Genomic DNA, 15,224 nt, shown 5'->3' with positions numbered 1-15,224 from the left:
TCTGCTAGGATCTAAGCAGTATAAGAAGTGTAAAATATGTGGAAGGAAAAGGGTAAAAGATGGAAGAAAAGATTTCAACACAGGCAGATTTTTTTATTTTTTATTTTTTTTAAATGGCAGTTTAGTCATAAATACTACACCCAACAGTGCTGAGGCTTTCTGACCATGACGTACATTGATAATGCTTATTAAATGACAAACTGAAACAAGGGCTTTTCTGTAAATCTAGCACACTGTAAATTTGTACTTATTATCTTAACTTTTTTTTTCTCTCACATTTGTTTCAAAAAGCATAGAGGGAAAAAGGGCATAAAAATGGTGTACAGTGATTTTAACTGGTAGTTTCCTCACAGGTGAGGGGAGGAGACAAAAGTGTCAAAATTACAGGCCTGTATAAATTCTGCAGCATCACAAATAAGTACAAAATAACACAAATCACAGAAAATTGAGTAAAGCAAACACTGTATGTATCTGAGAAGGCATTCAGCTTTTACAACAGGAGAAGGAAAAGTTACCATGGGAGGGAGTATCTCAGGACTCTGTCCCTCATGTAAATGGCTTTAAAAAAATTAGATTTCCATATATGTAAAACATTTTATTTTTTTTCTATTTTAAAATAAGATCATGCCATTTGCAGATTGAAATGTTGCGGATGACACGGAGCATGCAGCAGTATACAGGCCTCTAAGAACCAAAAAACAGGTGCGGAGAATCTGGTACTTCAGTTGGCCGTGTATGGAGCTAATTTTTGACACATGTACCTGACTTATCAAAAGCAATTTTGAAAGTCCTAATTAGAATTAAATAGGAGTTTTAAAAATGCTTTTCAGACCAAGAGATACAAAGCCTTGTGAGGGACGGATAATTTGAATGTGCAGAAATGGGTTTAAGCATATAATAATTTTAATGTATTTTCTCTTATGTTATAGGGAGCGTGGCACAGCCCATGTTCCGGACAGAAGGACGGTCATCCGAGGGAAGCGAGCATCACTCCTCAGGTAACATGCTGTTACTGACAGCTTTCGAGACAGAGAGAAAATAAGTTTTCTGTTTGGATTAAATAATACTAGACCTTTTGGCCTTTCCGCTTTTGGAGTTTATTGACATTTCAGAGAAACCAAATATTTTTGTTTTATTTTGAGAGAGGTGAGAAGGCAAAGTGTTGTGAGGGAGGGAAGTTAATGCCAAGTCCTTCTGAAGGCCGGTTGTTTGCAGGAGAGCAGCAGCGCTGATGGTGGTGTACTGGATTTTCCCGTTAAAAGATGCAAATGATAGGATATTATAGAAAGATAGATGTATTTGTGAGCTGTAGTGCGTGTTTCAGTTCACCTTGTATTAGAATAGCAAATAAACTGGAAGTGGATGCTGTAATCTGTGGTTGGTCAAAGACAGGGCTAAAAAGTATAGTTCTTTCTGATTGTACGTGGCTTTATTTTGTTGACAAACATATTTGTTGTGGTAGCAATTAAAAATAGTCTGTTTTGATTAAGTTGAAGGAACGATACTTGTTTTCAAAGCATGCTGGTTAATTAAGCAAGAGTCAGTAAATGGCATAAGGCTATAGATAGGATGCTTTTTGAGTAAATGCAATTCCTTGAGGTCAAATTAGTCAATAAGTACAATTTTCTGATGTGGAAAGAGACTATATTTCTGGGATATTTTATACTTCATGTAAGCTTATTATACACCAATAGAGAGAGGAGCTGCGTTGAAGTGTTGGGCTTGCTATTATATTACGGTACATCACTTGTTCTTTCTGTTTTGAATTGTTGATTCAACTCTGATAATTTAGACAAGAGAGAAATGTAAATTCCATTTACCAAATGGGTTGTTTGTAACATTTAAAAAAGAGAGAGATTTAAAATGTTTAGAAGTCTCTAAAATCTATAATGTTGTTCTGTAGCTTTTTAAAAGGCAAAATTCTAAATAATAATATTTCCACTGGCAAAATAATATACAGTATCTAAAACCAGCATAAACTGCTGTTAGAAGAGCTTTGAAATAAACAATATGTGAAGATAGGTACGTAGGATTTTGCAGGTTTTTTTCCTTCCCATAGTCTCCCTCCTTTTTGACAAGGAAAAATGAAAGATTTATTTAAAAAATAAAAGGAATAAACAAATACAATTAAAACGAAACATTATGCTTGCTATTTGGTGAAATTTGTTTTCTTATGAGTATTTAGGTTTTTAATTGTAAGTGCTGTGAAATAGTTCAGATCTCAAAGTTTGTGGGGAGAAAATGTTTCAGCATCTTTGTTCATAGCTGAGGAATCTATTTTAGAAGTTCATTTTCCCTGTTTGCAAAATACATTTTTATTAGATCTATGTATTTGGGTTAAGACTTACTTAAAATTACTTAATTAGGTTATACTGAAATTCTAAGAGATTTAAAAAGAAGGATTATGGTAATATGACAAAACATAACACTGTTTTCATTGAAATCCTTAAATAAAGCCCTTTTAACATGCCAATTTTTAAAATCTATAAATTTGGGGTTTTAAAATAGTACAAAATTTAAAAAGGCCAGACTCATAATGTAATGTATAATCCTGTACGAGTAAGCAGAGATTTTGTAGGTACATCTGGAACATGGGAGGAGGTCATTTACACCTTCAGTTTGTTTTCGAGCATTTCTCTTGTGGTATTGTCCTTTTTAAGTCTTCATTATCTATAGGTAAAATACTTATAAAATCTTTGTGGTGGATTTGTAAAGAGAAAATTTAGAGAAAGAGGTAACAGCATAGGTGCGCTAAGCTAGACGGCAATTGACTGTGTTTTCCCAGGAAATTTTGAAAAATATACCAAAGGAAAAATTGCTACAGTGAGGAATAAATTCTAAATAATTTTATTTGTGCCATTTGGAATATTGTAGCTGTGAATTGTCTTTAAAAACCTCCTGTAAGTGTCTGAAAAACAGTACAACATAAAAAAGGCTTCCAGTTGTGTTTTCTCTAGATAAAGCTATTGGCTTGTAGGCTGATTTAAGGGACAAGGTATTAAAAAATAAACTTTAAAAAAAGAGCTATATATATGTGTTTCTTATAGATACTTTTTTTTCTAAAAAAAAAAAAGAAACGTGTTTTTTTTCCTCTGTGTTGTTTATGGTCTGAAATAAATTTGTAGTGGTTTCTTTTTAAAAAATAAGTATTTGCAAGAAAAATCTGGCAGTAGGTTTGTTTTACTTATATTTTAATTTCGGAGAAAGAGCAGAATATTTCTGGGTATTTGCATTTGTTTCAGGGGTTGGAGCATAAGCCAGATTTCTGTGTAGTCTGTCAAGCAGTTACACGTCTGAGCATGCTACACTTTGTAGCACTACAAATTAGAGCCATTTGACTTGTATTTGCTGCACAAGGCTTTCATAAAAAATATCTCAAATAAAATAGACGTATAGGGGAGAAGCTCTGTGTGCTTTTGAGGGCATCTCGGGGCGCGGATACCAAGCCGTGGAGGGGGCTCGTGTGAGACCCAGTGAATTTTAGTCTGAAGTGCTGCTTCTGCATAACTTGGGCTGTCTGCCCCAGACCCTCTCTTTCTTTAAAAATGGATTCTGACTCTCTGGGTTATTTTTTAGTTTGCAGCGGGTTAGTTGTATTCACATCATTTGCTACCTATTTTGAGAGAGGAGCTGAGAAAGTGCTGTACGTGTTAGTCATATGTACCCTGAGAACCTACACGACGAGTATATGGGAGGGAAGACAAAACATGACAACGTGACCGAGTTTTCGCACTGTTTTCACTGCTGGATAACCCAGCATTTCCTGGTAACTTTGTCCCGAAGTTTTCTGGGAGTTGTAAGGCCATTTTTTTGAGTTAATTTACTTATTACAATTTGTCTTTTGAAAGATTTTTTTTTTTTTTAAGAAAACAGACAAACAAAATAAAACCAAACCACAGTTGAAAAAAGATGTTTATTTCACCTGCTTTTTATTAGCTGGCAGGGAGTGGGCAATGAATACCACCGCGGCGAGTGACACACAGCAGTAGTTGGGACCAGACACCACACTGCAGGAGTGCAGGAACCGGCCACAGCACCAGCGGGCCGGGCTGGGCCGGGCGCTCGGAGCGAGCACCGCCGGCGGGCCGGGCCGGGGGCGAACGGCTGCCCTCCCTCCGCGGGCCGCGGCGCAGCTGGGCCGGGGCCCGGGGCGGCCTGACGGCGCAGGGCCCACCGTGAGGAAGTGGTAGCGATGGGCGGGGGGGCCAGCGCCTGCGGAGGTGCTTCGGCGCCGCAGAGGGTTAACGGCGGCGGGGCCGGGCAGGCTGGGAGTTGTAGGCGCCGCGGCATGCCGGGAGCTGTCGTAAACGCCGTCGCGGCGCCCATCAGGCATGGCGGGCCGGCTCTCTTGCCAGGTGGGAGCGCGGCCGGGCTGGGCGCCCCAGGCCCGCCTGTTCTCAGCTGCCGTGCTGAGGCGGCCCGTGTCCGCTGGGCCTGGCCGGTGCAGCTTCAGGAGCGCCGGCTTTATCCCCCGCTCCGTGAGGACCGGCCCTGCGGCGCCGGCGCGGCCCAGCCAGGACACCCGCCTCAGGCGCCGGCAGGTCAGTGGCGGTTTGTCCCTTTCCCCCAGAGCCGGCCAGGCTGGGTGTCTCCGGCTCGTCCTGGCGTGCGCTGGTGCCGGCGGAGGCGCTGGCCCTTCGTGCCCGCCGGGGAGCGGGTGAGGACCGTGCGGCTGGGTCCCCCTCAGTCACCGGCCCCGAGTGAGCTCCCCGCGGCCGGGCGCGGCTGCCGATCGGGCGGGCGGGGGCCCGTGGGTGGTGGGGGCGCAGAACCAGTCCGAAAGCCGGCCCGGAGCGCTCGCCAGCGGGCTCGCCCAAAGGCTCTTCCTCCAGAGCGGGACTTTGCTTTTCTTCAGCTGCAAACGCGGGTCGTCTGCACGACTCCTGCTCGGAGCTCTGCGTCCCCGGGGCCGCACCTGCGGCTGCTCGGGGCCCGGCCGACACGCTCCCTCACGGGCTCCGCGTCAGCCCAGTTTGGCTGCCACTTTCTGGTGAGCTCTGCGTCAAACCCGGCAGCCGTGCGTTCCCGTGGTCTCCTCCGGGAGCCGGCTCGTTCGGGTAGCGGACACTTGCAAGCGGCAGGAGGGGTCTCAGTTTTTAGCTACAAGTGTGTTGTGCTTGGTGGCTTGTTGTTTTTCGCCACCCCCCCCCCCCCCTTTTTTTTTTTTTTCTGTAATGTGAAAGAGAAGAATTAAGATGCATGAAGCTGCTGATGTATGCTGAAGTTACAGAGGGACAAACCCATGAAGCTAACAGGAGTTAGTAGTTTGCTTGATAGCAAGGTGTTTTCTCTGAGGACAAAACAGAAAGGGAAGAAAAAGGGAGGAAAAATATTACATGTTAATTTAATTTATGCTAATAGTGGGCCCTAAGTGCAAAATCAGCTTCTTGTTAAACATTCTGATGTCTTAAAGGAGTTTGTTAATTAGCTGGAGGTACCTTCTTTTATAAATCAGTCAGTGTGTAGTAAATAGAGTAAATTTTATTTGTTTTTCCTCAACTTTGGAAGGCAAATGTTGAAAGAGGGTGATGCCGTGCATCAGTCGTTAACTGCATATAGAGCTGAGAATGCTTAATCATCTCATGGGACTGGAATGGGAAGGATTCTTGTTAGGTGGTTTCTTTTTCTTGGTAATAGCAGTCCTCTTGAAATGCAGAAGAAACCATAATTTATTGGTTAACTGATAAATGAAGGTGTGAAAAGAAAGTAACACTCACGATATGAAACAAGAAAGGGAAATATGCCGTAATAAGTTTGTTTTCTATTGCACACATTACAGTTCAGTGAGTAGGTATATGAGGAGCTCTACACACACTTGTGTATTTGCGCATCAGATTTTCCCAGTGATCATTACCTGAAATACAGTCCTTAAAGTATATGCAGGTGGGTGTAATTCTTAGTAGAAAGGTGGCAAAGAAATAGAAAAAAAATTGAGGGAAGGTGTTGTTCTAGTATGTAGTAAATTATTGGGGTAGACACAAAAAAGAGATAATTGTCCAAGTGTCTGCTTTATAACCCCTGGTGATTTGGACTTGCAGAGTTAAACTGCTGAAGATGACTTGAGATACAAAATCATCAAGTCCAGAATAAAATAAAATACAGGCCTTCAAGACAAGGAAAATGCATGTAATCCATTGTAATGTGTTTTTAAACTTTCTAGTGTATGGGCCACTCTGTTCCCATCTGAAAAGAACCGTTGGCTTTCCAGTCTTTCAATGGGACTTTAATTTTACTGGATTATATTTTCTTATTTCAGTGGCAATGGGAGTGTATTAGCACAATAAATACAATATATCCCCTTTACAAAATGTACGGTCTAACTTTAAATAACATATAAGTAGTGAAAAATACATGTAAAGGGTGCCAAATAGTTGAGGGTACCAAATGGAAGGACAAGACTTGTAATACAGATGATCTAATCTAATAGTCATAATATACTTAGCTATAGAGCAGTTTTTGAAGGGCAAACTTAAAGACAGAAAAAAGAAAAGTGGGGTGAAATGCGACGTAGTTTTAGCAGATAATAGGTGGAAAGAGAATATAGCAATGAAAAGGAGGCTGCAAAATGAATTTTTCAAATACTATATTTTAAATTATTTGATTTTTTTGCCAGTGACCCTAGTGAAAAAGAACTGTGGTCATGAAATCTTAGGACGCAAAGCTGGTGGACTGTATCAATAGAGAGGAGGATTGAAATATTCGTGTACCAACAAGATGAATCAAAACTCAGATTAATAGAATTAAGTGAGCGTTAGGGATGCAAATAGAAGCTAATCACAATTTATTCTAGAAGAGCTCATTACTTTAGTGGCGAATTGGTAGTCTGTGTAGTAGTCAGCAGCAGAATGATACTGTACTGCTATGTGATGTGGCTGAGAAAATTAAAAAAAAAAAAAAGGTGGTGTCCTATTAGGGAAGGGATTTCCATTATGTACAGAAAATATTGATATCAAAGTATACGGTGTTAGTGAGACCTTATCTGTAGCCCAACTGTCACCCATGTAGCCCAACTGTCACCAATGTTCGGATAAATGGATTCAAGCAGATAGGACAGATGCAGAAAAGAACCACATGAATGTGTTCAGGGGAGTAGAAAGACTGTTTACAGAGAGATACAAAAGTGACAATTATGCAGTTTTCACATAGGGAAGGGAAATAATTATATAAGGTCAAGATTAGTGTAAACAAACAAAACGAATGCATATAAAGGGGATAATGGACACAGTTGGCTGGAAATTACCGGAAGAGTTCTAACTATCAGACCATCAGTATTTTGGAGTGGTTTCAAATGAGAAAGAAGTTTAAGTATTTGCTGTCTATTGGGAACTATTTAAGTATATTTGCTGTCAGCTGCTGATTACCTGTACACTCCGAATTGTGCTGGCAGAAGAGAAGCGATGTTCCGCACCTCACTGGCTTTAACACTGGGAGCAGACAAACTGCATGGTTTGGACACTGTGGCTGAAGGTGTTCTCACACGGTGCAGCCTGACTTCTTGTCCCTGCATGGGCTAGTCGTAGGAGTCTTCATGGAACAGTTTTTAGGAAAGTTATTTCAGTGAAAAACCTAACGTCGTCTAGGGCAAGACAATATTGCCTTCTGAAATGTGTGTATAATCAGCTCCCTCGGGATGTTACCTGAGACCTTGTATCTTTTTTCTGCCTTTTAGACTATATAGTTTTTATATGTAGCACTGAAGAATTAACAGAAGAACCTTAAAATTAAAGAGCATTTCTTTCCAGCAAGGTTACCATACTCTAGGCAGACATTTTAGGTTTTAATTGGCATTTTTGCTATTTGGGAAATTTCCACAAAGCGGGGAGATGAACAATCATTGCTCAGTCATCCGTTTTAATTTTATTTTTCAGTCCACAACTGTCACATGTTATTCGAAGAGAAGGAATTTGGGGCTAACTTCCCATTCAGTGGTCAATAGAAAATTAAGTGCTGGAATCAATCTAAGCATCAATATATGCATTAAGTGCTACCACTGCTACTTTTACTAGTTGCTGAAGCAGAGGAGTAAATGGATTATAAGGATTAAACTTCCTTCATCCCCCTAGAGGTGAACAAGTCATGTGAAAATGAAAGGCTCATTTGGTAGGACACGGTATGAAAGACTTGGAAGACAAAAAAAAAGAAGTATATATTATGTCTAAATGGTTTCTTGCACATTTTTTTCTGTAATAGATGGTAGGATGTGAGCTACAGACAGAATCTTGAAACTTACAGGGCAGAAATGTGACCATAAAGTGATTCTGAGTATGGAATGAAACACACTTGATCATTATTTAACCTGAATTCCTGAAAAATATTTTTCTCTTCCATCATAAGTCTGATTCCATAAAGACAGCAGATGCTTTCTCATGTTCTTTTCTTGACCTTTTTGAATCGGAAGTAAGTTGCTGAAGTGGTGGGCATGCAGTTTTAAGACTACAGCAAAGGAAAATTTTCTGACCTGATTTGCCCATGTCATCCTACAAGGTTTTTGGCTGCAAAAAGAGGCATTTCCAGTAGTTTCACCAGGTTTTCGTTCTCTTGTGCTGTATTACACCTCTTGAAATAGAGGAGCAAAGTTATGGGAGTGAGAAGCATTCATGTGGTAAGGTTGATAAATACATCTGCATGATTCAATAACAAAAGCAAACCAGCTAATATTTTAATATTACGCTGTTATTAAGAGTAGGACTAATCCATTCTTTTGCTGCTTTTATATAAACTAGTTTGAGAGGAATGCATACATGTGTGTACCCACACACATGTATATGGACACATACACCTACGCTGCTGCATATGCTGGTTGATGAGTAAAAATAGCAGAGGATCAATATATGAAAGTACTGGGAACTTACACTCTGAAAAAAATAAAAATATGCCAGAGCTTGGTTTGGTAGCAGTAGACTGGGGAACGGATGGTTCACTGCAGCTTGCAGCAGCATTTTTTGGGTTGATTTTTTTTTTTTTTTTAAATTATTGTTTGTTTGTTTTTAGTTATTATTTGTAGGAATGCTTTGGAGCCAGATCATCACTGCTGTAAATCTTCAGATTTTATTTAATGTCTCCAGAAGGATAGTGATTTACATACACCCCGTGCATAGATGGCATTCTGGGTGGGGACATTATTATGGTGTCTTTTGTCTTACATCTTTTACTTCCTTTGATTTCCAGAAAGAAAACAGAGTCAAAGGAGAGGTAACAATAAGCTCCTTCCATAGGAAAAAAAAAAAAAAAAAAAAGCTCAGTACCTCTGAAGTGGTCACACAGTTGGTACAAAAGCTGTTGGGTTTGTTGTTATAGCTGCATCTATAGGAATAGAAATAGCAAGAAGAGAAACTGGAATTTTTGCATTCCCCTGTTCTCTCTCCAACTTGGGAAAAGATGAGTATGAGATGAGTGTGCATGTTGGAAGAAGTGTTCCTGTTTGGGCAGGGAGAGGGCAATGCCACGTTGCTGAAGCCAGTGGTTTGAGCAACCAGGGGTCCAAATCCGTGTTGTAATGGGGAGCAATATACAGTCCTGGGAATGACTGAATCTCCCAGGGTGTTTTTAAGATGCCAGGTTTCGTTGTTAAAACTTCAATGGTAAAACTTTTCAGGAAGTCTGGAAGCTGGACATTATTTAAAGAATTATGGAAAATTTGAAGAAAAAATACAGAAGTACAATTGGGTATTAAAGATAGGAAACTTTTTTTTTTTTTTTTTTTTTTTTTAAATGCTCTCGACTTCTGTCCCTGGTAGGGTCCTAGTTGAAATCTCTGCTCTCACATTTTCTCATGTGCAAGCCGGGAGTGATACATCATACTTAACGGGCATTCTTCAAAGCATAATTCATGTTCGTGAAATACTGGGAGTGACCCAGACAAAGTCTTCTAGAAGTACCAGATTAGGGCCTGGGCACTAGAAGTCTCTGGCAAGTGGATCTTTGAGCAGACACTCGTGGAAGACAGATCTTTTTAAAAAGGATATGATAGCAAAGCTGGCACACGGGGATATGGAAGAGGTGAAGTAGTTACGTGGAAGAGAGGGAATGTCGCGTGATTCCTGTCCCATGGATATGAACCAGCTTGTGCTAGGTGGGCTCCCTCAGGGACAATAGATGCATTGGAGGGGGTGGAGGGAGGTCTAGAGACACAATCTCACATTCAATATACTCCACAAAAGGATGCAGTGAAAGAGGGTTGAGTGTATATAATACGGTGCAATGGATGAACAATAGGTTATAGACGAGGAGACAAAGGTTTATTATCAAATGTAGTCCATCATGCGCATCTGAAAGTGAATACATCATGCAGGGTGACACTGAGTGTTGACAGTGGCATGAAGGACACGCATTCCTGAACTTTGTTAATTTTATCTGGACAAGTATCTGTATCGCTTAGCTACAGTTACGAAACTAGGTAGCAGAGACATCAAGGATGAAACAATGAGAACACAGAATTTTGTTTCTACAGATGATATTTTCAGCTCAAAATCAATACATTTCAGTGGGCTGTAGGATTGAAGAAGGTTAATCTTCTGTTGCCATGGCCCATGTTGTGTTTCTCCATTAAACACATGCTGCACTTGGATTGGTGGCATGCACAACTATTAGAATTTTTTTTGAGAAGTACTTGATTTCAAGCATTGCTCATGATTAAAAAAAAACCCTGCCTTTATATGCATGTCCTACTCAAGCCTTTCCTTGCTTTGCATGATGAGAGGAGCTCCCCATTGTAATAACTTAGAACTTTACACGAGGAATGGCAACAAAAAGAGGAATTTTGAGTTTTTACAAGTTAATTACTCACCTGTTAATCTGTAGTAGGTAAAAGTGAAAAATCCCTATATAAAGTAATAAAGTTTGTAGTGCCATTTGCATTGTTTCCTGTTCTTAAGGAGAAATGATTGGACCTTCTCATGAAGAGCAGTGTGCATCTGTGTGGCATGTTAAATTTACACTGTGAACTCAACTAGTTAATATGCCAACTACTGTCTTGCTTTATGTTCTGTTTAGCTTCCATTGCCACATTTGTCTGGAATCATTTGTTGTTGAGAAATGTGGGACTTTAATCCCTGAAATAGGACAGGTTGCAGACGCCCAAGGTTTATTAAAGAAACAAGGACTGGATAGCTGTTAACACAGTGTGGTAACCTAAAATGCCTGGATGACTCATTTCAAAGCTAAGACTTGTGTTGGAAAGCTGACTTGTGTTGGCAGGTTCCTGTCCTCATAGAAACTACAGTCAGAAGTGTGCAATTGCTAGATTGGAGACATGCAAATAAAAATTTGTACTTGCTTGCTTATTTATTATTGCACTTAATGGTACCAGTTCCATCCCTTTCTCTCAGCCTGCTGCTGTCTGGCTCACTTGCACATGTAAGCTCTCCAGAGCAGGGATGATCAGCTCTTTTGTGGTTATTCAGTGTCTGGGTGAGTTGGATGCCCCTTCATGAGTGCTGAGGTGCCTTGTGTTAGGCTCACAGGAGTCCTGGAAGGGCTGAGAGCCAGTGAGCTGTCGCCGTTGAGGCACGAGTCTAAAACATAGACCCCAAACCCCTGCTTATTTGGGAGCACACCAAGAGTGAGGAGGGTTACGTAAATACCTGCTTCCAGACATGCCGAAAGACACACACTTAAGATTTATGCGTGGGATGGAACTGGCAATGTCTCTTCCAGCCCCTCCAGGCCTGCTGGCCTCGCCTCCCATCATTGCAGCTGACGGAAAACCAGTTATTCTGTGTCCTGTGCAACAGCTTCAGCCAAGAGCATCTCGCCCAGCATGTGTCTGTACCGTTCTTTTAAGACACTTTGCTAGTGAAAGCCCTGTCAGGCAGAGGAGGGAATTCTGAGCTCCTGGGTCAGTGCTAAATACTGTGTAGGCTCGGAGGGGTACCGTTACCACTGCAAGGGGATGGAGTAGGTGCCTAAGGCTGAGGATTGGGAATTCCACATGAGGTATCTTGCCTCACCCCAGAATTAGGATCCACTGCTGTTTGAGGTGTCTTGAGAGATTTATTGGCATGTTCAACTGGTTCCTGTAGAGTTCTTCACTTAGCAGGAGGGACGGTGTAGATGCCATTGTTCTTTTTGCCTTCAGTGTACACTGAGGCAGAGTGTCTTAATTTGGGGCTGTGGACTTAGGCAAAAGACACACCGCAGTGCTCAGCACTGCAACAGCCAGACCCTTTATTGCATTTGGCCTCACTGCAATAAGTGTGAGTAATGTGGTAAGAGAGGCATGAGAGCAGAATGACTGTACAGGAGGGAGAGGTGCACTTGACTCGCAAGAATGAAAAACATATTTGTAAAAGGATTAAATTAGCACTGGGTACAAGAATGCCATTTAATGAAACAAATGACTACACCTCTTCCCAGTGGCAGGAAAAAGTGTGACACATCACAGATAACAGGCAGTCCCCCATCCTGTTCTCAGGGTTGCTGTGGAGCAGACAGCACTGCTGGCTGAGCTGGCCAGGCTGGCGTGAGGAGGGGACCCCAGCGCTGAGGCCCCTGGCCGTGCCTCGCTGTACACGCAGTGAGTGGCTGCCTGTGGTTCCCAGCTGTGGAGCTTGGAGGGAGAGGAGGTGTCTTCTTCAGGTAGTGGGAGAGCGGGGCAGGAGGGAAGATGTACATGTGAGATGTGAGAATGTGGTCTTGCTGAGATGTGTGATTGTTTGTATTTGTGGCAGCAAAGTCACGGAAAAATGTAATAATAAAAAATGAATCGCTCTTCTTTTTGGATGCTCTTTTACTCCCTATTTGTTGTATTTTATTTCTCCTTTCTGCTATATTTTTGCCTTCTTTATGTCTCATTTTGATATCTTCCTCTCTGTAGTTCTAAATCTTTGTTTGTTCATTTTTACCTACTGTTGCTTTTTTTACTCCAGCACGTCTTCACTCCTTTAGCTTTTCTGAATACTTTCCCTTTTGTCTCTCTTGTGATCTGCCATACAGTTTGGCCACCCTCCATGCGATGGAGCAATGTAGCTGAGTTGCAGGTTGACTTAAGATTGCATCACCACCCTGAACCAGATTGCACCTGCAGTCATCTGGAACTGACTACATGCCCGAACTGATAAAAGATGCTGTGGGAATGTGAATCTCTGGGGCCTTGGCAAGGTATCCTCATGTACATGTCCCTGCATGCTGATGTGTGAGTATGTTAAAGATGTCTGTCAGTCCCATCATCCTAGCTGACTGGGTGCTCTTTTAGGCTTTGGAGCAGCTTATGGGAAATGGCAACAGACCTGCAAAGCTCATGGGAAGATCAGGATTAACCCTAAAAAGGAGGATAAGTCTGTTGCCCAGCAATGTGTGATGACCATAAGCAAGAGATCCAAAACCCCTCGCTTGACCTTTGTATAATTCTTTCCCTTCCAATGAGTCCCTTTCCCTCCCTGTGACTCATCATCTTCTAAATGTAGACTGTAAGCTTCTCAGAGGACTGCCATTCTCTCTGAACAGGGGAGCATAAAAAATAGCTACACTGTTGAATAACCAGTATTATTTTTTTAACACAAAAAACTTGAGGACTACCTTGCTGTATCTGTGCTTCTCTGTCAAGGGATTTATCAGAACAGCAGAGCAGGTTCTGTCCTGACCCACAACAAGAAGGTCATTCAGACAACAGGTCTCAGGAGCAGCACAGCTGCAGTACTGTGGGCGGTGGATGTGATTGTAAAAGATAGGTTGGCTCTGACAAAGGCCAATGAATCTTCCATAGCACCCAAGTACTTGCTTCCTTATTTCTGACCCGTTTGGAAACCAGCAGCTTTCCTGTGGTGACTGCAGTGTGGGTTACATGGACATCCAGTCAGAAGTTGTCTGTTCCCTTCAGCAGGTTGCCCAAGACCTGTCTCCTTTCCTCCGATCTCTGCCATGTGTCCAGCTGCCCAGTCCACTTCTGTTCTCAATACCTGGTTATCCTGGTGATCATACTGTTACCTTCTGTCCGTCACTGCAGCTCTTGTTTTGTCTTTAACTTGTAGCAGATATCTTACTAGAGCTAAACTGGTTCTTTTTTTGCTTTTCAGATGCTTTTGTCATATCCTGTCTCTCTATTGCCTGGTCCTCTGGAAGACAAAAGAGTGAGAATCAGCGCTCTGTTATTATCCTGCAAACAGCGTGAGAAGTGCTTTGAGGGCCAGTGGAAGAAAATAGTGCGTTGTGGCCACAGCAAGTGCATGCTTTTTCTAACAATGTAGAGTTGCACTCCTCCAAGGAGAAGTGGTGCTCAAACCTCCCTCTGATTACCTGTGTTCTTTTCTCTTACTGTAACAGCATTGTTTCTTTCCAACACACACATCTTCACGCAGAAATGCCAAGATTGTCCATGCAGATTAAAGTATGCTTACAAATTAAGGAATAGCTGGTATGGAACGAAATGAAAATTAAATTGTCCCAGCAGTTTTGCACTTCCTGTAATAAAGTCCTGTCTGTGGCAGGTGTTTTGCAGGATACACACTCCATGAGGCCTATGCGATTTTTCCTTATGTAAAGACTTCAGGAACTAGCCCTAGGTAATCACACTGTTAGGTGGCTCTTGAGAAGAAGCAGGAAGAAAACCTGGTGAGAGCTTGATCCTCTGTGTGTCACCTTTCACAATTGAGTGACTGACAAACAAAAGGAAAAAAAGGTGAGCTAAATTGCCCTGAGAATGGGTGCCTCCTGTTGTGGATTAGAATGAAATCCAGTTATATGCTCCCTCCCATTATATCTGATACAACTGCTGTATCATAAAGATTAACATCTAACTGTAAACCTGTAGGTCAGCCAATAAGATGACTTGACAAATTTTTCATTGCAAAGTGTATGACAGTTTCATGCCTTGAATGGGCATCACCACAGACAGTGTATTGTTGAATGCAAGTTCGAATCCCACTATGAATTTGTTTTGCACAGTAGATTATGAACAGAGACCTTTGATGTCTATTAATTATGGATCTTTGAGTGAAAAGCTTTTGTGTATGTATTTACATTTAATAACAGGAAATGTAACATTTATTTTTATTAAAGTAATAAAACAGATAAACCTATGAAAGCACGTTTTCATTTAATTTCCTTGATCTTTTTTCCTGCAGTGTAAATGAAAGATCATTAAGCATAATCTTGTGTATCTCAGGACACACAGCTCATTGCATCAGGTAGTTGATGTCATACAAAAACTTCTTGTTTCTAAATAAGAGCTTTGAGGTTACAGTCTTCTTTGTAACTGCGTCCCCATGGTGCCATAATCTGATTGGGAC

At 41.5% G+C, this 15,224-nt stretch overlaps 1 long non-coding RNA gene across 1 annotated transcript; it reads left to right on the top strand.

The window, feature by feature from the left end:
• Positions 1 to 4,053: 4,053 nt before the first annotated feature.
• On the top strand, positions 4,054 to 15,008 carry LOC309442461. Its single transcript, XR_014184619.1, has 3 exons — positions 4,054 to 4,541; positions 12,934 to 13,098; positions 14,013 to 15,008. It is a non-coding gene; the product is annotated as an uncharacterized lncRNA (long non-coding RNA).
• The last annotated feature ends 216 nt before the right edge of the window (positions 15,009 to 15,224 follow it).

Source organism: Streptopelia decaocto, assembly GCF_964273445.1.
Source record: "Streptopelia decaocto genome assembly, chromosome: 7".
Lineage (NCBI taxonomy): Eukaryota > Metazoa > Chordata > Aves > Columbiformes > Columbidae > Streptopelia > Streptopelia decaocto.
Note: the sequence above shows the minus strand (reverse complement) of the source record. Positions and strands in the feature narration are given on the sequence as shown.